The sequence below is a fragment of the Mustela nigripes genome, unplaced genomic scaffold, assembly GCF_022355385.1.
Source record: "Mustela nigripes isolate SB6536 unplaced genomic scaffold, MUSNIG.SB6536 HiC_scaffold_148, whole genome shotgun sequence".
Taxonomy (NCBI): domain Eukaryota; kingdom Metazoa; phylum Chordata; class Mammalia; order Carnivora; family Mustelidae; genus Mustela; species Mustela nigripes.
In genome coordinates, this window is record NW_026739562.1 from 265,611 (window position 1) to 289,362 (window position 23,752).

Consider the following 23,752-nt stretch of genomic DNA (forward strand, 5'->3'; position numbering starts at 1 on the left):
TTCAAGCTCTCAGGACAGTTTCCTTCCTCGAGCCTTCTAGATAAAAATGGCATATGTGGGGACAGAAGTAGTCACACTATGTAGTGTTGATTCTTGTCCAGCTTGGATCCCAAACTGACTTTTGTCTGCTGTTTAAAGGCTTGTGGGAGTTACTGTCTCCTAAGTTTTGGCCATTAACCAGAGTTATAGCTTCTCTAGGCCTCAGTTTCCTTTTTTTTTTTTTTTTTTTTATTGGCATGAGATCTCTGAGGAGTCTTCTGGCTCTAAAGTTATATGGGTCTATGATTCTGATAAAAGGCCCCAGAGAAGAATGGAGAAGGATGAGGAGGAAGAGTTTTGCTAAAAGAAAAAAAAAAAAAAAAAGAGAGAGAGAGAGAAAATAAAAGAGAAAAAAAGCCAGCTCCATGACCCTGGAAGCTATAGGGGAGGAAGGAGATGGAAAGAGAAGCTACAGACCCCCAGGCTTTCTAAGCATTTTCAATCCTCTCTTATTTTTCTTTATTGGCTTCTGTCTCCCAAGACAAAGCTGTCACATGAGAAGCACTGGAGCTCAACACATAGACCTTTTCTAAGTTACAACAAGACACTCGATTTCTGCTTTTTTTCTCAATAGCCCTGTCTTGGGGATGTTGGGAAGATTTCTGGCAAAACCCAAGTCAACTGCCCAAGCTGCCTTCTATCTCTGGGCAGCCTTTCTGTTATCCAAAGAAGTGGTTAGTTTGAAAGGGGTGGGGTTAAAAAGAGGTGGGTCCTCCTTTCCATTCTTAGCACTGGGGAGAACTAGGTAATCTGAAGACCACATTTGAGCAAGTGTATGCAAGAGAGATGGGGACAAGTGCAGTCACCTCTCTCCACCACTTCCTCCCCCATGCCCACTCTCCCTCCCTCCCCCCCACCCCCCCATGGCCATCCTTCATCTGCTTGGTTTATTGTCATATTTTTGTGTTAATACATTATGTTGATCTGTAATGTCAGGTTGGATAATGAAATTTAAATTGGGTCCCTTCGATTTCCAATGGCTAAACATTTGTGCCTCTTAACTCCAAGGCTGCCATGCAACTTAAATGCATTCCAGAGTGTCAGTCACACAGCTCAGGCACCCCACACTGCAGTGGCTTTCTTGGGGAGATTTTTTTTTTTTTTTCCTGGTGAACATTTGCAAAGGCATTTGCCCAGGATGCAGACAACTTGCATCATTATAGCAAACCGGCTTATTGGTGGGCACAACCTGATGGAACAGATGCCTGGGCCACCCTCTCCCTATTTTCTGGCCCCCAATAGCCAGGCTTTTAAGAATCCCACTAAAGGGGGTGAAGGGATCAAGGAACCAGGAATGATAAATAAACGGGCATTTTCTTCATCAATAAAGTAAGAAAATAAGGATCACTCACTGTATTTCAGACAGATCACAGCAACATCCAGATGGAAATCCAGGTGGTTAAGAACAAGAGAAAACGCGTGATCTTGACACCATAAAGAAAAAAAAGGGGGGTAGGGGGGAGGTTGATGAAGAAAAATCCAACTGCAATTATCCATCAATTTTAGTCAACATAGGCACAAATCCAACTGTGCTCTCTGCTGGTTTCTCTCCCCCAATCAATGCCTCATTCTGCCGCGGTCAACTTTTCTTCTCCGAAATTTCTTTGCAGATGTATTATTAATTCCCTCTCCTCTTGTGGGAAATTCAAAAAGAAAAGAAAACACCACCATAGCAGGTCTTTACTTTCCTAAAAAAAAAAAAAAAAAAGAAAAGAAAAGAAAAAAAAATGCCCCAAACTTTCAATTCCAAAAATATCTCCTTGGCTTACTTTCTCCTTTATAGAGAAAAACGAAAATACTTTTTCTTTGTGGATCCTCCGTTCTCCATTTCCAATCATCCTTTGGGGGGGGGGAGCTGTTTTATTATTATTTATTTATGTCAGAACACACCAAGCCCCGTGGGTCTGACACTGGTTTATTTCATTTTTCAAGGCTCCCTGTGTGCACACATACACATTTGTGTTAAGATCCAGGTCTCCCAAGAAAAAGCTTCCTTCTTCCTTTCCTCTTGCACAATCAGTTTATCCACTGCGTTCGGTTCCAAGAGAGAGCTGCGTCCCGCATCCTTCATTTTTGCAAGGCACCCAACCGCCACCGCCACCGCCACCGCCACCAAAAAAGTCTCCGTTTACATCGTTGGTCCCTCACCCCCCAGCACCCCTTCGAAGAATTTGGGGATCAACTCCCCCCACTCGCCAGCCTTCCGGCCGGCCCCTTCTCCAAAGATCTGATTAGATTTCTCATCACAACCCAGTGCGCAATTGGATTTTTGATTTCAGCCACCCGGCCAGCCACCTTCCCTTCTCCCTCCAAACTCCCTGTTATATCCTGTCTCCTTCCCTCCACCGCCTCTGCAATTTCATAATCTCACGTTAAATGGAGTGCGGGGGGCGGGGGCGGAGGTAGTGGAGGAAAATTTCAAGGCTCCGTCAGCTGTCAAGAAGAAACCCATTCCTCCCACCGCCCCCCCTCTACTTTTTTTTTTCTTCTTCTTTTTTTTAAGGCTCGGGGTGGCTTTCGTTTCCTCTGTCCCCGCCCCCACCCCCGGCGCCCGGTCCAGATCCTCCAGGTGTTGCAGAACTCCGCGAGCAGGGCCGGGATCACGGGGGAGACGCGTGACGCGGTCCCTCGCCGGTGGCCCCTGCCAGCCCCGGGGTCCCCTTCTCCTCCATCAGCGGGCAGCGCATCCGGAGGGGGGTGGGGGGCGCCGCGGCGAAAGAAGTTCAAACTAGGCTTTTTATTTCAAAGGAGGAAGGCGAAGTGAGGGGACCTACGGGGTGTGAGGCAAATTTAAAAATAAGAAGAAGAAAAGAAAAACGGAAAACAGAAAATGGAACGAAGGAGGTTAAAAATTAAAAAAAAAAAAAAAATCCCTAATCGCTGGCTCCTCTCCTCCTGCTCGAATGAAACTGCAGCTTTGATCTCATTTCCAGCTGCGTCGGGAGCCACAAGTTGGTCTCTCTTCGCGCAGACCTTCTCGACGCCGGCGGGTCCTCCGCGAGGAGACGCGTTCTCGGGAGCGCAGCGGCTTCGCGCCGGCCTTAGCGCCATCGCCCTGGCTCGCGGCTCCCTGCGCGGCAGAAACCCCGGTCCCCGTCCATCCACTTCGGCTCGAACTCTCTTCCTCTCCCGCCCCCCCCCCACCCCGCCCGCTCTCCCCCGATAAATAAATGCGCTCCTTGTGCCCGCGGCACCTCCTGCGGCTCTAGGCTTTCTCTCAGCCAATGCCACGTCCTGACGTCTTGGGTCCGAGCTCCCCAAATCTCCTCTCGGACTGCAGTCCCCTTCCCTCCTCTGCCCCTTTTTCTTTCCCCCTTTCCTTTCCCTTTCTCTGCTTGTGATCAGTAAAATACAATTACCCAATTACCTCCCATCATCTTAGCACTGATTGGTCAATTGCATTAACACTTGAAGTCGGGGACGAGGGGATTGGAGCCTCTGCGGTGTGGCACCGCTGCCACCTGGAGGGCAGAGCCAGAACAGCTGCGTTTCAAAGCAACCCCCAAGGCTCGGAGGTTAGTAATAGGCAAAGAAACTCAGGGGTTGTGGGTGAGAAGTTACCCTGTTTTGTTTTTCTAAAAGCCTGCCTGTTTCCATCCTGAAAGCCAGGCGTTGGAGCTACAAAGAGGAAGACATTGAAATCAAATCTCCAGTAAGATTCAGAAATATCACCAAACACAGAGAGCTGTTGCTTTCAGATTGCTGGGTAAGAGACTCCTCTCCTAGCCAGGCAGGCTGGTCACAAGGTAAGGATTAACATGGTAGCATCACCCAGCATAGGCTGATCAGAAAGCATCTAGGAGTAACTGAAAAGCTGCTGGGAAGGAAGACTGGTCCAGGAGGATAATCTCAACATGAGAAAGCACTGTAAAGGCGAGATAGGAGCCTTCAGCCTATGCAGTGTTGCAGTAAATTGGCCTGTTCAGTTTGTACAAGACATCCAGGACAGCTTGACAACTCAATTCCAACATTCTTCCTCCTGGTTGTGGGCTTTTCCATCATTGCCTGTTAAGGGGTCCGGGGAGGGGTGGGGGTGGCAGGCGCTGAGCAGGTGGCACATTTCAACTTCACAGAGTGTTCTTAGAAAGACGGAGGGGCCCAAGAAACATTAATATTACATTCATGTTGGTTTCTTTCTCTACTACATTCTGTTAATAAAGAAGTATAGATGTTGGAGATGAGCAAGTATGTATCTGCTTCAGGCTCCTTAATTAATGATCTTTGTGCTCACTTTCTTTATATTTGAGAGCTCAGAATATGTACTTGGCTTAAAAACAGTTTTAAACAAAGTGAGTTAATCATAATGAGAAATGTCATTAGACAAAAAGGAGATTTTTTTTTTTTACTAAGGGAACATCAGAGGCATATCCAAGTTCACACCAAATGTTCTTTTTTTTCTTTCCTGTTCCCTTTATAGAACACGGATATTTTCTCACTTAGCATTAGAAAATTTAAAAAAGAATTACATCTATACATTTATTTGGGTACTAAGCACATGCCCTCATATGTATCTTAAATGTCAGCATCTGCAGGGGGATGGGCCTTTACACGCGGATTGTGATTTATTAGAATTTCCCCATCTTTTTGGAGAGCTTTGATGTAGTTATGAATTGCATCAACATGCTTCTATTTTTAAATAAATGCTGCACTGATGGACTTAAAACATTAGTGGGCAGTTGACTGTAACTTTGTCTTTTGAAGCTCTTGCCCCTTTATGCCAATTACAGTTTATCAACTAATAAGCCATTAAAAAGTACACTTACTAGTTGCTCTAGATAGCTTCAAAGAAGTCTACCCTCTGGTTCTGAAGTAAACTAGAAGCCATTTGAAATGCAAATTTTCTTTTTAGCGACTTTGACAGCAAGGGAAAGGCCAATGATTTGTTTTTCAAAGCTGATTATTAGCTACCTACCAGACATCTTTAAAGCCTTTCGGAATGAATTAATCTATCAAACAAAGCAGCAGGGAAGGATCAGTGCTATTTAGCCAAAAGGAAAAGGGAAAGCGTTCCCATTTCTGCTTGGTTTCTCATTCGGCCAGCAGCTACCATTTTTTTTTTTTTCCACGTCAGCTACCCATTCACACTCTATAACCTTGCATTAGTCACTTGGTTTTCATTTTTTGATCAGACCCGAACGAGTGATTATTGGGCATCCATAAGACATGGCCTTTTGCTGACTTCTTGTATACATCACTTTATTTAAAACTCAAAACAACCTGTTGGGAGATTTTAAAGGCGGAGAAAGTGATGCCAAAGCCACATGCTTGGTAAATGACACAGACGAGTTTTGAACCCAGATTGACTCAATACCAATGCTCCATTTTTGCGACTACTTCTAGATAGTCTGGGGGAATACATCTAAGATGTTCAGAGGCATGCAGGCTGCGGTTGTCAGCTCTGAATCCCAGGAGGTGAATATCTCACCCTGTGGGGAAATGGATTTGCCACACTTGTCACTGAATGATCTTTCTTGAAGAGAACTGAAATAATTAGTAAGCAAGCTAACTGTCATACAAACTCACATGCAGACTAAATTGTTATTTAACAGTGATATAAATGTAGATATGCATTCAGTAGAAGTTGCAAGTACTGTCAACAATGACAGGGTATATGTTCAAGGAAATTTCTTGATAAAAGCTCTTTTAGAGGAAAAAATTACCCAATGAGCAGAGGGATCGGTCACTTTGTCACAGTTCCAGGTAGCCCATCTGAGTGACCAAAAGCTTGGACAGGACAAATGCCATCAAAATGAGATGTCCCAGGAGAAGAGGAACATGGTGTTAACAAGGCAGGTTTGTCTAAGGACATACAGAATTCTGTGTTTGTTCTCCATTCCTGATTTGTAGGCATTTAGTTGGTGAAACAAAACTATCATGTTATTTCGCTGTGTGCTGGTGACTTTACCTGGTGTAATCTTCAGCAAACAGCAGAGGACAGCATCTTGTAACCAGAAATACAAAAAAAAGCAAATAGAAGGAATTCAGTAACTTTGCTTAAACACTGAGAAAATATGGATATGTCTATTGTGTTTATTAATTTGACTTAACAGGCTTTAAGCTGCTCTATTCAAGCATAATACATACTTATGATTTGGGTCTTTATGCTACAAATTCTGGGAATAGATAGTCCCTTTTCACTTCCAGTTCTACTAAACAGGACCAGAATATCCCGTGATAATCTTAGGAAGCTTGCCTCTATCGTCACACATAATGACATGTGAATTAACATCTTTAGACCAACTTCTTTTGAAAACCACTTTATTGATAAAAGGCCATATTTAGTGGGAACTTACTACAAGTGTTATGCTAGACAAAATGTGACGCTAGATAAGAATGTTGTATTTCAACTATAAGGTAGCCTAATAGTCATTTAGTCTTCTTCCTTGAAATACAGATGAAGATACTCAAGTCCAGGTAGATTTGCAGGTTTCTGTTTCTACAATGACTACCCGCCAACCAGTTCCCACCCCATATAGTCTTGTTTTTCAATGTCTTCATACTTAATTTTTTTTAAGCAATAACTGGCGTGTAATGATAAGTTTATGAGTGTCAAGATCAAAGTGTGTTCTAAGTATGTTACAGATATCAACTCACGCAGTTCTCTCAACAATTTTATGAAGTAGGTATAATTCATTCCCATTCTATCTTATAGATAATGAAAGTAGAGGTGAGGTTAAATAAGGGAACCCAGCTAGGAAGTGATGGAGGCAATGTTTTTAACTCAGGTCATTTCGCTTCAGAGATCATGGTTATAACAGATACTTCCTATTATTACTTATGGCACTGGACAGAAATGATTGGCTCATGTCTGTACTCTCCCCCCGAAGCAAGATTGATTTAATGAGAGCAATTTTTTTTTGTATTTCTAATATTATCCACATAGTTGAATGAATAAATGTCTAAGTCTATGACATATGGAAGCATATATGTCTTTTGGCTCTTACCGGATATTCTTTTCACTATGGTATACAAAATGTTAGAACTTACTGCAATTACTAAACAGAAAAACTAATAAAATAATTTCATTGGAGAATTCTAACTTGTATCAGCAAGCTGATGCTGTGTAATTAACCATCCTCAGACCTGGTAGCTAAAGTCAGAAATCATTTATTATTTCTCATGAGTCTGTAGGCCAGTCAGAGATTGGTTAAATTGTTCTGATCTTGGCTGGGTTCACTGTTAGCTGATCTAAAATAAACTCAGCGAGGGTCACTGGGGCAACTCCACTCCACTCCATATATCTCTCTCCCTTCATCAGCTTGGCCTAAGCAAATTTCTTGGCAATAGTAGAAGTCCAAGAGAGGAAGCATAAAGGCATGAGTACATTTTCATGTTACTGTATGAATCAAATTTGCTGACTTCTCTTGGCTAAAGCAAATCACTTGGTTGAGCCTATTGTCAAGGAATTGGGATAGGTTATCCTACCTTTCATGGGAGGCCACTTTAAAGTTACATGACAAAAGAGAGTGAAGAATCAGGGTGATCACCGCAATGAACCTGAACTTCTATCTCTTACAAATAACGAATTTCCTTAACAATTACAGGGACTTGGAGGAAAGAAGAATTCTCATTCAATGGGTCACTTGTTTATTTAAACAGATAAGTGTTAACCTCCTATTATGTGTCATGCATTATGAAAATTATCGCTAACTCTTCTGTTACCCCCATTGCCCTAACCACATCTGTTGATGCTAATTCAAAAATGGCTCAACATCTGATCGATTCTCTTCACTGTATTACTTTAGGAGACCACTCTCAGTTTCCTCTGTGGACCCTTTGGCACTGCCTTTTCTTCTTACCCATGCCACCCCATCTCTAGTGCCAGCTAGCTTCTGAAAAAGAAATGCTAATGAGAAAGTTAAATGGAAGAAATAATTAAGGGAAAATATGTTCCATATGTACAACAAGAAGCCACAACAATGGGGGAACTCTCTGCAATGCATAGGACAAACGAATCCTATTTTAAATATGTAACTCTTCCTTAGAAATAACTACTAGAAATAAGTAGGAAAAATTAAAAAAAAAAAAAAAAAAAACAACCTTACAGATGAGTGGGAAAAATACATTACTAGTTGATCTGCTGAAGACCTGGTTATTTTAACATTTATTGGTACCCATGTTATTTCGCACCATGCCTGGCCTTTTGGCCTCTTACTACCTCTTGATTGTGAATGAATGAACTATCTTCTGTGGGGAGGAAAGTGGGTAGATAGTAGGCATGCCAATTACAAGCAATGATGATACAACAAGGGCAGAATTTTACCAGCTGTAAGTATAAAGAGCTGGGTGAATAGAGGAGGTAGTTGTTACCTCTCTGTGGGGGCAATCCCAGAGGACTTCCCAGCAGGAAATCTAAGTGTGTGAAGAGCTTATGAATGTTAGCATAGAGTTGATGGAGGCAGGATTGCCATTTTGCAGAATGTGCATTCTAAGAAAAAAACAAAACAATTTGTGGTCCCAAGATTAGCAGGGCTGAGATGAGCTAAATTAGGTATTCAGCCATGGGAAAGGTGATCACACTATCCGATGCCAAGTAGAGATCAAAAGAGTTCAGATTCTGGAAGTAATCTTAAAATTTTCCTTCTAGGAGGATATCCGTTGCAAATGAGCTCTGGGAAGGAAGGGAACATCTGTGGAATGGAACCTCTGTGGTAGAAGGGAGCATCTTAAGAGAGAATCCTCCAGTTCTCAGGTCCACTAGGCAACATGACAAATTCTAGGCATGACTTAAAGTAATAAGAAGAAAGCTGATGGAGACAATTGTATGACAATTTGGCAACCAATCCTAATTCAATTTAGACCCGATTACGTTACTTTTTAAATGGTGACCCAAGCCCTTGTAGAACGCAGTCTCTTTTATCAAATATTTCTAAGGGAGATGGTATTTGTGCATAGAAACTACATGGTGGTATTTTTGTACTGTCTAAATTAGGATGCTTTGCACGGAGAAGAAAATTGGCCATAAAGGTATCTTTAAAACTCCACCAGGAATTAGTAGATGGTGTGAATCCAGTTGTGTAGTTTGAGAAGACAGCTGCATTTTATCTAGCGAAATCAGCACTTGATACTAAACAACTCCTAAAGAATGTCACTTTACTTTAGCATTTGCCGTGCAGTGCGGATTCAAGATATGATAGCCTTGTTTTCCCTGCCATATTACTATTGTGTCTTCAGGAAATGAAGTGCATAGATTTCAAAATTCAGTTCTCTTCACATTGAAGATGCATTAGCACATCTGTGATGCCAGGCCTCCAGCTCCTTCAGAGGCACGAGATGAAAATAACGTTAAACAATCTGCATTTGTTTTTTAAATGTTCAGGTTTCTCCCATAGATAGCATTTTTGAGGAAAGCAAATGACTGGGAGACGCTTCAGATTTGAAAAATAATAATAATAGCCTATTGTATTTACATGGAAAATGGAAATACCTTTATCATTTGAGTGAACTCATCCCCTGAACACCAAAAATAAGCACTTCTAAAGAAATAGCACTCAGACTCAACTTTCACAGTGGGAGGGGGTTGGCAATCCTTGGATTCACTACACAGATTTTTTTTTCTGAAGTCAGCAACAACTATATGAGTTTTAGAGGGGAAATTCGATGTAAAATAAGTACCCTCTGTGACAGGTGACTACTGTAAGATGCATTGTGGAGTGTGGTCTTACTGAATATATTGCTTGAACACTGGGTAACTGGTAACTGATTGAACTTTTGACATCTTGCTACAACTTTCAGTTGGCAATCTTCCTGAAAAGGATTTTGGTAAAAGTTCAAAAAATCTTGTGGAAGTTCACGTTTTCCCTAAGATAACAGTTATGCCACATTGCAGAGGACCTAAATAGATGCTTTTCCAAAGAAGACATAAAATTGCCAACAGGTACATGAAAAGATGCTTAATATCACTAGTCATCAGGGAAATGTGAAGTAAAACCACAATCAGATACCATCTCACACCTGTTAGACTGGGTATTCTCAAAAAGACAGGAGGAAGGGACACCTGGGTGGCTCAGTCCGTTAAGCATCTGACTTTTTTTTTTATAAAGATTTTATTAATTTATTTGACAGACAGAGATCACAAGTAGACCGAGAGGCAGGCAGAGAGAGAGGGAAGCAGGCTCCCTGCTGAGCAGAGAGCCTGAGGCGGGGCTTGATCCTGGGACCCTGGGATCGTGACCTGAGCCAAAGGCAGAGACTTTAACCCACTGAGCCGCCCAGGCGCCCCACGTTTGGGATTTTCAAAATACCTCACAAGGGGCAGTATGCACATGAATTGGAGAACAACTGGACCTAGGAGAACAATTTGGAAACCATGGGAGGTTATGGGGATTCAAACAAAGGCAACAGCTTTGGGATTAGAGAGGGGGAGAGTAATTTAAGAAATGCCAAGGTTTAGAGTTTACAAAATTTTATTAATGTGCAAACTTGTTGTTTACTATTTGTGCATGTGTATGTGTGACATCCTAAAAAGAGACTACCCACAACTTCCATGCAATATAATGAAACACTTGCTAAAAATAAAGCTCTCCAAGCAGAGAATGAACTACCAGTTAAAACTGTCACTGGAGTGGCTCAGAACGCAGGCTGTGGTGGTGGGTGGGTCTATAATGCAGGCTTCAACTGGATAAGCAATTCCACACATTATCTTTGATTAGACTTCCACTGGGCCACGATCGCAAAATGGGACACGTAAGGGCAACACAGTGGGTCTGTCTTATTGATATTTTGAATTGAAAGCAAACACCTTCCATTTGTGATTATTTCTGTCCCATTTTACAACTATAATTTTCTTTCTAATTTTTATTTAGTAATGTTTGAATCGTACATATCTGGTTAAAATAAAGAGCTGGAAACACTCTTTCAAGCCACTGTATATTTATTCCTATTCATGATGTGAAAGGTGTTAAAGTCTGTGACCCACTAGACGGCCTTTGAGCGCCCTTAGGACTCTTAAATTTTATGCTCTTCTTGGAATATGTCTGCCTGGAGAAGTGTTTTTGTGTAGATCAACAGAACAGGATGATTGACATTATTCAACCTTTCATAAAATAAATCAATGTGTCAGACTCTGAAACCGCAGAAAATGCTCCCAAAATTTCCAATACAGCCTTTTTAGAAAGCAAAATTTCCGAGGTGAAATTGATGACATCTTATAAACACTTGTTCAAATGTTCCATTCACAGCAAAACACAATACTGGAAAAATGTTAAGAACCAAATTACCAGCATCACTCACCAAAGTTGGATCTTTTAGAGCTTGATACAGTCCTGTATCAAGCCATTATCTATAGGTACCTTTAGGGGCTGAGGGGCCCAACAGTCCAGATTCCCTTCTTTGGGTGGAAATTAATGCTGCTGACAAGCAATGCCATTACGCTAAGCTTCAAGTCATAGAAAGGTGCCTCTAAGTGCCTGTGCAGTCAAATGCCACAGGATTTCAAATGAAAATGACATGAATTAATTTCCTGAGAACAAAAAGAAAAGGAAAATTGAGAAGAAAGGCAGCTTCTTGTAACACAATATGCAGATTAATGGTACCCACTGATGGATTGAAGTGTCAAAAATTCTCCTTTCAGATATAAATGAAGCTAGTGAAAGAGTTTGGGGGGGGGGTTCTCTCACTTTCTCTCTTATTCATATGAAATATTAACTGATCAAGTCAAAGTAAAATTTGTTTTTCTTGGTATCTCTAAAATCTTCTCTAACACGGAACATTAGTCCCTGGGTGAAAGGGCATACGGTTTTCCCAAGGGCATCTCATTATTCTGGGAAGAAAATTAAAATCCCTTCTATTGACTTGGGCAATCTTACTTCTCCTGCTATCCTCCTTCTCTTAGCCTTTCTTCAACCGTATCTTACAGCATCTTCTTAGCTTCTAAGAGCACTTAGCTGCTCTGCTTCTCCATCTTCACGGGGCTCCTTTCTGTGCCAATGATAGTGTCTTGGCCCTAGTGCTTTCAGCTTAGAACATTTCCTTTCTGTTCTTGGCAGGCACCGATCTTGATCTTGACCTCAGAGAGGTCATTTCTCCCAAGCAGGTGAAGTAACCACCCATTGTCTTTCTATCACATCACCATAGTTTTAATTTTGTGCAGAACATGTATGTGACTGCCTTAAAAAAAAAAAAAAAAATCCGTGGAGTTGCTTATCTCTGCTGGAATGTGTTGTTCCTGGGATTGGAAACCTTGCCTTTCTTGTTCATGGCTGTATCCTCTACTCATAGAATGCACAGTGAAGATGCTGAATTCAAATTTTTGGTAGAAGTGCCAAAATGGTCAGAGTGAGATCAGGAGGAAGCCACTGTACAGCATTGATAAGGAGGGAGTAAAGGTAGGGATTTGGGAAGGAGGCATGCTGCTTCTCTACCAGCCATTCTGTCAGTGTCCTGGGGTATAGCTTCATTGAATGACAACTACACATCCAATCTTCTTTATACAAAACAGGGAAGAATTTATGTTTCTAATTTCTAGCCATACGTTTATAATACGGGTAAAATCTTGGGCACTTGAGTTCAACACTTGAGGTTTGAATATTGGTTCCACTGCTTCCTAGGTATGTGACCTTAGGTAAATCATTAAGCCTCTCTAAGCCTCAAAGATCTCATCTATCAGTGGTCATACGTATCCTACACAGTTATGAAGATTAAAATAAAATAGTGCCCATGAATAGTTAGCACAGTTGCTGGTATCTAACAGGTACTCATTTAAAATTAGTGGTACTTTCTTCCATTTATAAATTTCCCAAGGCTTCAGCTACCACTGGTTCTCTCTTCTCTTCCACATGTTGTTACCTCGCCATCTAGGCTTTTTTCTTGGTTTTCTCTTAATAACGCATCAAATGTGACAAAGAAAGTAGAATCTCACTCCATGCTTTTTGGAAACTCTTCGTTGATACCTCGACATATCTCATTCAGCCAGAAAGCCTGGCTAGAGGTTAAAGTAACTTTCATCTATACAGGTATGTAGCAAAATAAATGTTAAACCTGTTTTTGGAAGCATTATTAAAGAAAATGTCATTTTGTCCTTATCTTTCCTATAAAGATTTAGTTATTGTATCTTCAAAAAGGTCAGATTCCCCTTCTCTGTAAGTTTCTAAAGAAATCTTAAAATGTGGTGTGACCTTGAACTAATTGCTTTACCTTTCTGTGTCTCGGTTTGTCTGTTTTTTTTTTTTTTTTAAGATTTTATTTATTTATTTGACAGAGAGAGAGAGATCAGAAGTAGTCAGAGAGGCAGGCAGAGAGAGGGGGGGAAGCAGGCTCCCCACTGAGCAGAGAGCCCGATGTGGGGCTCAATCCCAGGACCTTAAGATCATGACCTGAGCCAAAGGCAGAGGCTTAACCCACTGAGCCACCCAGGCACCCCTCAATTTGTCTGTTTTAAGGAAGTGTAGTAATTCCTAACATGGCAGCTCTTCACTTCCTGGTAGTGAGGGGAAAATGAATTTCTCATGTTCAAAACCAGAGTCACCTTTATAACCCTCTTGCCCCCCAAAACACGTAGCAACACATTCATTGGTTGCCCAGGCTCTCTAGTACCACTGTTGGTAACATTTTTTTTTCCATGTGTCCTTTCCTCTACACTCCACATGCTTTCTCTCCAGTTCAGACTCTGAACACCTGCCCTAGTCCCAGACCAACCTTTAGTCCCGGGTCTGTCCTGGATTCCGCAGAGCCCACTCACAGATGACACATCGCTGAAAGCACCAGCTCTCATTCAGAGGAGCACGGAACATGACTGAGTGCCTACTGTGCGCCAGATGCCCTGCTTAGCACTTTACTTGCCTTGTCATTTCACTATGGCGCCCATGATTGTCCTGCCCATATTTGGAGAATCTCATTCACTCCTTAATCATTTTCTCATTCCTCATGCCTTCTAACGTGGCCCTATTCTTCCTTGGCTATTTATTATTTAATGATCTCAGGCAGGATTTGTAATCTTAAAACCTCTCAATTTCCTCATCCATACTGTAAGGAAAAGTAATACTACAACTGCATAAGGTGGTTGCAGAGTTTCTTATCTGTGGCACAGTTGGCATTTGGGGTCAGGTGATTCTTTTGTTTTGAGGGATGCTCTTGAGCATTGTAGGCTACTAAGCAGCAGCCCCGGCCTCTACCCACTAGATGGCAGTATCACCCTCCCGTCTCCCTCCCCCACAGTGCTCCCACCCTCCTTTAGATAAAGCATCTCCACACACCGCCTAATCATCCGCTCACAACAAACTTGTTGAAAACTACTAGGATATTGGGATTAATAAATTAGACACCTTTAGATGCTGGGCATCACCTGTTCCTTTCAGACTCTTAGTTCTTGGGACCTCCTTGTACTTTCCCATTCCCCAGTATCACCAGAGAATTTATGGCTCCCAAGATTAGTCCTAGGTTTCCTTGCTTTTCATGTGTTTCTGCGGCAACACTCTCCTATCCTACTACTGCGTTCCGAGTTCTTCCCTACCCTCCAGGATACTAGTCTCACCAGAAGTTTCCCCTAATCCTTCCAAACTGACGGATCTCTCTCCCTCTAGATACTTCCATCATCATTTTTCTGTCCCAATCACGACCTTGACAAGCTGCTGTATTGTACAGTTATTGGTGTAGTTGTGTCACCTCTCCGGTTGGGGCTGAAGACTCCCAGAGAATGAGATTCTTTGTTTTCTGTATTTTGAGCCACCATAGATGAGAGCACAGTTTTGGTCATATAGTGCTTGCTCATTAAATGACGTTTGTTAAGTTGAATTTAAGACACAGACGAAATAAGTGGCTTATATAAAGGCAATGGAAGTACACTAAAATATGCTAGAGAGAAAACAATTAAGGTTGTATCCAGATGCGTGTTGAAATAATCAGATGGTTGAGCCAAAAGAGGTTTACTGTTTAAATTATCTGTACGACAGCCTTAGTTCTCTGCTTCTCTTCACACATGTACGAACAGCTGAGAAAGAATTATAGTTGTTTGAAAACTATTAAGTGATTTGCCTACTGATGGAATGCTATTCTTCTGCTAGAAACAGAATTCATCAAATAAAGGAGGTGCAAACAAATCTACATTATTGCTTTATTAATCAAGAGGGAGGGCCAAGGAGGCAACTGTCAGTGTGAAATGATCCAAGTTACAAGTAAAATTGAGCTTTTTTTCTCCACCTATACCTTTGTCTTAGAAAAAAATCACCCCCCCCCCCAACTCTCACATACTAGTTTTCTGTGGTGGATGAAATTCCCTGACGTCTCAGAGTTTGAAATCTAGACAAGTTTATATACAACCACTGTTACGGGATGCAATTGTGATAAATTAGAAAAGACACCGATCTTCAAGTTGGGAAACAGGGTTTAAACACTCATCATTACCACCTAATGCCCTGTGACTACGTTTGACTGAATTACGATCCTCCAAGAATGCCCATATACTCATCCCCAGAACCTGTGGCATTGTCACTCTATGTAGCAAATGGGACCTTATGGGTGTGAATGAGTCCAGATTTTGAGATGAGGGAAATATCCTGGATTGCTGAGGTGGACCCAATGTGATCACAAGGATCCTAGTGAGAGTGAGGCAGAAGGGTCAGAGCCACAGAGGGAACAATTTGAAGATGTCACACCACTGGCTCTGAGGATATTTGAAGATGGAGAAAGAGACTGTAGACCACAGCCCCTGGAAGCTGGAGAAGGCAAGGAAACAGACTCTCCACGACAGCCTCCAAAAGAAAGGCAACTCCGCCAACACCTTCATTTTTATCCCCTCCAGATCCGAAAGACAATAGATTTGTGTTGTTTTAAGCCACTGAGATGGTGGTTATTTGTGACAGCAGCCATAGAAAACTGTGACAGTGAACTTGAATAATCTCCATTCCAAATTTCTCAGATTTAGGTGATATCTATGTACCAGATTGCTTGGATGATATAAGAAAGGGAAAGTAGTACACACTGGTTATTTTGGATATTTTTCTATGTTTTAGCTATTCTTTTGATAGAGTGTCTCAGTTTATCTTTTCCAGACATAACCCTTAGACACTCAGATAGGACCGAGCACCTCAAATGATTACGCAGTGAGAAATAACTTGAACAATCAGTCAACACAATTGGTAGTGAGAGGAGGGCATGTAACAAGGCAAGTGAACCCCAAAACATTTTACGAGGACAATAGGGAACCCCCTCCATCCCCCAAATTGCCAAAGTCATGGAAGCCTGTAGTGGTCTGGGGACTTCTGTGGAGGAGAGACTGCCTGAGAAAAAGGCCAGCAGTGAGGAGAGTAGGGCCATGAGATCAGCAGTGGTAGGTTCCACCTACTAGCTACTAAGCATCTAGGTCTTTCCATGCCTGAGGTTACTTGGTTCTGAGATGTTGTTGTTGTTACATGAGCCAATATAATGTGTGTGTGTGTCCTCGTGTGTGTATATATAGCTAACAGTTAGGTTGGATTTTATGTACTCAAAACAAAACAAAACAAAATCTATGTGTATGGCAAAGTATATGGCAAAGAATATGCTATAAACATAAAACCAAATTATTTTTTCCCTATGAAGTATAAACACTGAGGGTAGAAAATTCAGATAATGCTGAAAAAGTATATTAGCCAAAATATAAATCATCTCAAATCCCACAGCTGGAGATAATCACTGTTAATATAGGACTGTTTGTTTTTTTCTTTTTTTCTTTTTACTTGACCATGAATACAATTTGGGGTGGTTTTCTAGAGTGTGAGGCATCTAAACTTGACTTTGAAGGATAACTGGGATTTTGATAAGCAAAGGTTATGAGAAAGGAATCAATATGCGTATACACATGCGCGTGCAAGCACACACACACACATACGTATATATGATTTTTGACAAAGACACAAAAATAATTCAGTGGAGAAAGGATAGTTTTTTCAACAAAAAGTCCTGGAAAAACTAGATGTCCATATGTAAAGCTATACCACACACCACATATAAACATTAAATCAAAATGGACCACGTACCTAATTATAAAATGTGAAATTATGAAACTTATAGGAGAAAACATGGTAGAAAAATATTTTTGATCTTGGGTTTGGTGAAAATATTATAGATATGATACCAAATGCATAATCTATAAAAGAAAAAAAATAAATTGGACTTCACCAAAATTAAAAGCTTCAACTCTTGGGAAAATACTGTTAAGAGAAGGAAAAGATAAGCTTCAGAATGGAAGAAAATATTTGCAAACCATGTATCTCATAAAAGACTCATAAGCAGCATACATAAAGGGCTCACCAAACTTAGTAGTAAGAAGGCAGACAACTCATACAAGGAAGATGATAAATAAGTTATAAGCCATATAGACGGCAAATAAACACATTAAAAAGATATTCAACATCCTTAGTGATTGTAACCACCTTGTAACCATCTTGTAATCACCATGAGATACCACTACACACCTACTAGAATGACTAAGATCAAAAAGTGTTGGCAAGAATGTGGAGGGACTCGACAGGAATCGAGTAGGAATGTGAAATGTTACAACCAATTTGGAATATGATCCAGCCATTCTACTCCTAGATATTAATGCAAAAGAAATAAAAAGCTATGTCCCTACCAAGATTTTTATACCAGTGTTCATAGATTTTCATCTGCAATAGCTAAAACATGGAAATAATCCAACGGTACACCAATGCCCGAATAAGAGAGAACTGTGGCATTCCCATGATGGAGTACTATTCAGCAATGAAAACAAACAGAATTTTAGGCACATAATAACATGGAAGTCTGAGAATAATTATACTGTGGGAAAGAATCTGAACAAAAGAGTATATACTGTCTGACTCCAGATCTGTAAATGGCAGAAAATGATCAGCAGTGGCTTGGGAACAAGTGGAGGGAGAAGCGTCAGACCAGAAGTGGGATGTGGGAGCATGAAGAGACATTTGGGGATGACACATAAGTTTATTGTCCTGATCATATGGATTACCTTGATGTGTGATGGTTTCACAATATTATAGATGTCAAAGTTGTGAAACTGTACAGTTTTAAAAGGTTCAGTCTATTGTATGCCATTTATACCTCACTTACAGGGAAAAATGAAAGGGAAGGAAGAAAACAGGCAAATACATGCAAAGGAGAAATCAGGGCACAGTCACTGCTTCCAGGTGCCCAGAACGTAAGATGTAAGGGTACAGGAAGGCTGTCAGTAGCACCTGAATAGCAAAGGCATCAAGAGAGCAGAATTCTGAAGCTAGACTTCCCAAGCTTAAATCCTAACTCTTGTCATTTACTCGCTGTGGGATCTTGGGAGATTAACTTTCTCTCTCAGTTTGCTCATTTTTTTAAAAAAATGGAAATAAAATAGAAGCAGGCTTAGAATGCAGTTTTGAGGGTTCACTAGATATGCCAAATTAATGTATATAAAATATTTGCCCTATGCAAACATGACACGGTTCTAATAATTTTGAGCATTCCCGTGATGGTTATTTGTTCAACCGCTGTATTGAGATATAAGCCACATTCCATGCAATTCACTCTTCTGAACATATAAATCAATACCACAGTCTTATTTTAGAACATTCTGTCACCTCAAAAAGAATCTCTCTACCCAATCAGTGGTCATTCCTCATTCTCTCCACCCTGCCGTAGACAACCACTAATCTACTTTCTGTCTCTACCAATTTGCTTATGCTGTACTCAAACTGATATGGAACTGTATCCATACCATATTCAACATTTCGTATAAATGGAATCATACCGTATGTAGTTCTTTTGTGTCTGGTTTCTTTCATCGAGCCAAATGTTTTCAAGGTTCATTCATGTCAGAGGATGTCCTAGTATTCATTCCTTTTTATTATCAAATAATATCCTGTTGTAGGGAGACAGCACCTTTTATCCCAATTATTATCATTGCTGGACACAATAGTTTTGTCTGAAGAGGGAAGAAAGCAAAGGAGCAGAGGGATGATCTTAATGGTTGTATAGCAACCCAGAAGTGGCAGGGAATTATATTTAACCAGATAAGGGAAAGGGTGGTTGAAAAAGATGAAAATTTCATGGGCATGTGCTATCAACTCATAGGCTTCCTTGAAGCTGACCCCACATAGGCTCTGAAGAAAAACAAGAGGATTCCTTCCTTCTATACAGAGGCAACCTAGTACAGAAGAATTTCCTCCTTGCTCACTTCTCCTGTTAGCATCGGCAAGTCATGTATGTCCTTAAATTATCGGTTTCCTCCAAAACTCTTGTCACCCCGCCACTCATCCCCTCCAGCCCTGGGCTCACCTCATGGAAGCCTACTGTGACGATCATACATGAACGAAGGTAAAATTACTTTGTTAACTGCAACACTTTTTTTTTTAGAGTAGATATTTTTTTATTAACATGAAACATTTTTTAAATGCAGAAATGTTTCGGTAGTACATTGTGCTAGAGGCATTTTAAAAGTTTTCTGATGACCAAAATATTTTATAGAGATCCCTGAATTTCTTAGGAATTAATAGGTAAATAAAAAACAAATAAAACAAATAAGGACCTCCAGTTAGTCATTGTGGTTTGCTGCAAATGAAGCCTAAGTACACAGATTCCGTGGCAGGGAGGACTCTACCCTATTCATCACTGTGCGACATCGTTCGCCACAATTTCTAGGATATTGGCGATGTCTCAAAGCACTTGTTTTACCGAAGCAAAACTAAATTGTGTAAGACAGTGCATCCGTCAGTGCGCACAAGATTTTCATGTTATATTCTTAATAAAACCGTAAAGAGGTATTACTGATAAAAGCCTAGCTGATATTTACAGAGCAAGTACTATGTGCCAGACAGAGGGCTAAGATCTGTGCCTGCATTCACTCGCAGTAGCCTTCCTTCCCTAAAGGACCTGAAAGCAAGGGGAGAAAACAACTTTTTCAAGTTTGAAAAGTAATTGGCAAAACAGACGCTTTAACCCCGCTTGATCTACAGCTCAAGCCTTTAAAAAGGACTTGGGTTTTATTTGTATTTATTAGAATTCGGTATAATAATTGCATGTCATCTCATATACAAAGACTTTAGATTCTAAAGGAAGGACCTGGAGGGGGGTATTTTGTTTCTAAGACTCCACTTAGACATATGCCGGAAAACATGCATATCAGTTCTGATATTTGATCCCTGCCTGGGTGTTTCACCTGAGCTCTTTCTAATTCAAATTATATTCCTTCACGATACTGAGGACTCCTCAGATTCTCTGTGAAATGATCTCTGCCAAGACAGAAAATGTCTCCACATTCTGTGCCACAATACTTTATTCTGTCATTTTTTTCCCCCAAACTTTTGAAAACTCAACTCATCCATGAAATCTTCTGCGATCGAGGTGGAAGCCACCCAGACATTCTGTTAATATCTTCAGTGTGATTGATATTTCCCTCCCGCAGTGTGGCAAGATAGCATATGCGTGTATGTGGGCAAGCGTATATATCTTTATGTTAATGTGCATCTGTTCCTCTCCTCGCTACCATATACTATTAAGATATTAAGATCCTGGGGTCTGTCCTTGCTTCCCTCCATAGAAGAGAACATTGATTCACCTGAGTAACCCCAGTGCTCAGTTCCCCAGCATGAAGTTCATGTTCCAGAAACATTTATTGAATGAGTGAGTGAGCGCTCCATGATGACAGTGACAACCTTGAAGGAACATTCTCCTCGCACATGGGGAAAATAAGATCACGTACAAATAGAACTGCAAATAGCTTGCCTTCTCGGGTATTTTATTTTTAAGCATTCTCAGCTGAAATGTGCTGTGGAATGGCTGAGACTTAGCAGGTAATTTTCATTTCACCTCTGTTTTCCAAATGGTTACCACTTACCAAATACAGCATACTTAAGAACATGCTTTCCCCCTTTGGGGACACCACTGCAATACAACACCAGATTCTTTCAGAGGTCTCTCCCTTCCCAGAGCTTTGGAGTTCATTCGTATCTTGCTATTTATCATGGCTTTGTGAAAAAAGAAAACTAAGGAAGAACCATGGGGTTCTAATTCACTAACTGCCCTCTTTCGTTATAAGAAGATCAGAAAAATCAAAATTCCGAATCCCGTGTACCTCTTGCTTGGTTACGTCTGATGTCAGTTTTTTCAAATGATTACTATTGCTTTAAACAGTCATCGTTCATAAACATTATAACGTGTTCTACAAGAGTCGGAAGGTATGCCAATGGTTACAATTGGAATCATACAGCCTGGATTTTAATCCCACACCTATCTCCTTTCTATTTTAATGACCTTGAGGAGCAAGTTATTTAACTTCTCTTTACCTTTGAAGGAAGGTAGAGAGGGTGTTGTGAAGACTCATTGAAATAATTGGGACAAAGACATTTATGTCCCAATTATATGCACAGAAAGTCCTTCCTCCATTACTTTCACCTGCCATTTTTTTTTTTTTTATCATGGTGGTAACATAAGTAGACTGGGGTCTCCAGAACAGAACAGACCCATTCAAAACCTCTTCGAGGGATTCCCAACCTTTCATGGCACCTACACAGATCCATCCAGGAATGCTAGGAGGAAAACAATTTCCAGGGAACCTATAGCTAACTGGGCTGTTCGTGTCTTAGCCTTAGGTACAAAGGACTAATTGCTCACCTCAGGGATACTAACTGTTCCATGAATTTGCGGTGGTGGTCGTTCCAATATCCCAGGAGAAGGAGTAGGGTCAATAACTTGGATGAAAGAGGAGGGTCTTAGCCTGAAGGGCATTTACTTGAGCATTTCGTTGCTTCCATAGATTTGACATCAGTTACACAAGGGCTAAAGCAATGTCTGGGTACCCTCCTCGAACATTTCCTTCAGCCCTTTAAAGCACTGCAGAATTGTGAGTCTGTCCCTGCGGTGCCTCTGTCAATCATGCCTTCCTTTCACTGAGCCCCAAACACCTAGCACTGCAGTGGTGATCTTGGCTTTACTCTGCTGCTGAGCAGCAAGATTATAGTGTCGTAGTGCTTTCACCTTTCAACCATCTTCAAAGTCTCTTCTTAATCCCTGGCTCTGGTGTAGTTAATATTAGTTTTGAGCCCTTTCCCTCTTGCTTTTTAGCATATTACTAGAGGTCACTGCTCTTATAACAACAGGGGATGAGATTATCACTGTTAGAGACCAGGACACCAGGAGTCATGGCTCAGCCCCATTCCTGGGAAAACGTGGTAGGTCCACAGATCCACTCCCTGCTCAGGCCTCCTTCTGGTGGGAAAACAATGTGGATCATAAAAAGATAGTGTTGTGCACCTGTCTTTTAATGGCAGGAAAGTATCATTTCCTATCCTTTGAAAATCTTTTCCCTTTGCAATTTATTTTATTCTCTCAATTTGTTTTACGGGTCTATTTATTTCTTCTTTAGAGAAATACGATATACAAAGAGAATAAGCCATAATCTCACGACTCAGATCTTTTCTACACAAACAAATGTATAATATATAAATTGCTGGTATCACAGAATTTCATATAATCAGATTTTCTAAATTAATAATATACTGTGGCTATATTTCCATGTCTATACATTCAGAGCAATGGCATCACCACTGATGATTATGTGGTACCTTATTATATCATTACAAGTCCTTTATTGCCAGATATATAGGTTGTTTCTGATATTTGCCGTGCTGCAATGATTATGCATGTACAATGTCTTCATTCATTTGTCCACTAATTTCTTTAAGATAAATCTTAGAAAAAGAAATGTTAGGTCAAGGGCAGCCTGACTTTTAAAGACTTTTGATAACATGCCATATTGGTCCCTGCAAGGGTTATACCAAGTTACTCTCTCAATAGCATTTTATAAAAATGTTCTCTCTCTACACTCTTGCCACTACTGAGTGTTTTAATTCTGTTTTTAATTTAAAGGCCAAAGAGGAGGCATCTCATGGGACTTGAGATCTCCGTGAGTGTGGCTACCTTAGATTTATGGTGTAAAAATTTGTTAACCAGAACCTGAGTCATGGGAATGTGGGCATGTTTTTTCTATTACCAAGAAATCTATGAATCAGATCTAATAACGATTTCAGTCACTACCAATACAGCCACATTTTAGAGACAACCCAAACTGGAAAAAGCTATACATTTTTTTTATCAAAAAATTCCCATGGATGTGATAATAGCAAATATCCTTTTATTTCTCTTTAGATTGAGGCAATAATATTGTTTCACTTGAAATTACGTATCTCATTTTAGGCACTGAGGGATCTAATTTATAGATATGTTTCCAGGAATAAGTGGAACTCTATTTGTTCCCAAATAAAAATGTCAATCATAAAGTAACATTCACTGCAACTTAACCACATAGATGTGTACTTTTTGTGTATGAATCACAGGCCTGACAAGGCTATTTGAAACTTTCCTCGTTACAGTCTGTTGCACCATCCATTTAACCATCTTATAGAAGACGATAATTCTCACTCTTTCTATTAGCAAGAAGTCAGAAATAAAATTAACTCCTGATAGGGCTAGTTCATATTAAGTTAAAAAATTCCAAGTGGAACAAAAATCTCTATGCCAGTGTTTATGCAGAACAGAAAGGGAAGAGCTATGATAATTAATCAATGGAGTGGCTGTATTTTCTGATTTCCCTGAAGATTTTAATATTTGCTCTTGTCCCTTTCTGGAACAAATACTCCACTGATCTAGGACCATTTTTTTCCTTCTTTAAAGGTCTTTATTGTTGTGAAAATCTTGTTAAATCTTGTGAAAGACTTTGAGGTTTGGCTTCTCCAGGGAAGTCCCAGTCTATTTTCTTACTATTTCTCTTCTCTCA

General features: G+C 40.5%; 1 protein-coding gene across 4 annotated transcripts in view; it reads right to left on the reverse strand.

The window, feature by feature from the left end:
* The window catches only part of LOC132008414 (leucine-rich repeat-containing protein 4C), a 436,841-nt gene that overhangs the window by 159,957 nt on the left and 253,132 nt on the right, over positions 1–23,752 (reverse strand). The window contains exon 1 of one of the 4 annotated variants that reach the window (XM_059386963.1): positions 1,392–3,164. The exons of the other annotated variants lie outside the window; for them this stretch is intronic. The gene's annotated coding sequence lies outside the window, so the exon portion shown is untranslated. Of the gene's footprint in view, positions 1–1,391; positions 3,165–23,752 lie in introns of those variants that run through there. 4 annotated transcript variants of the gene reach the window in all.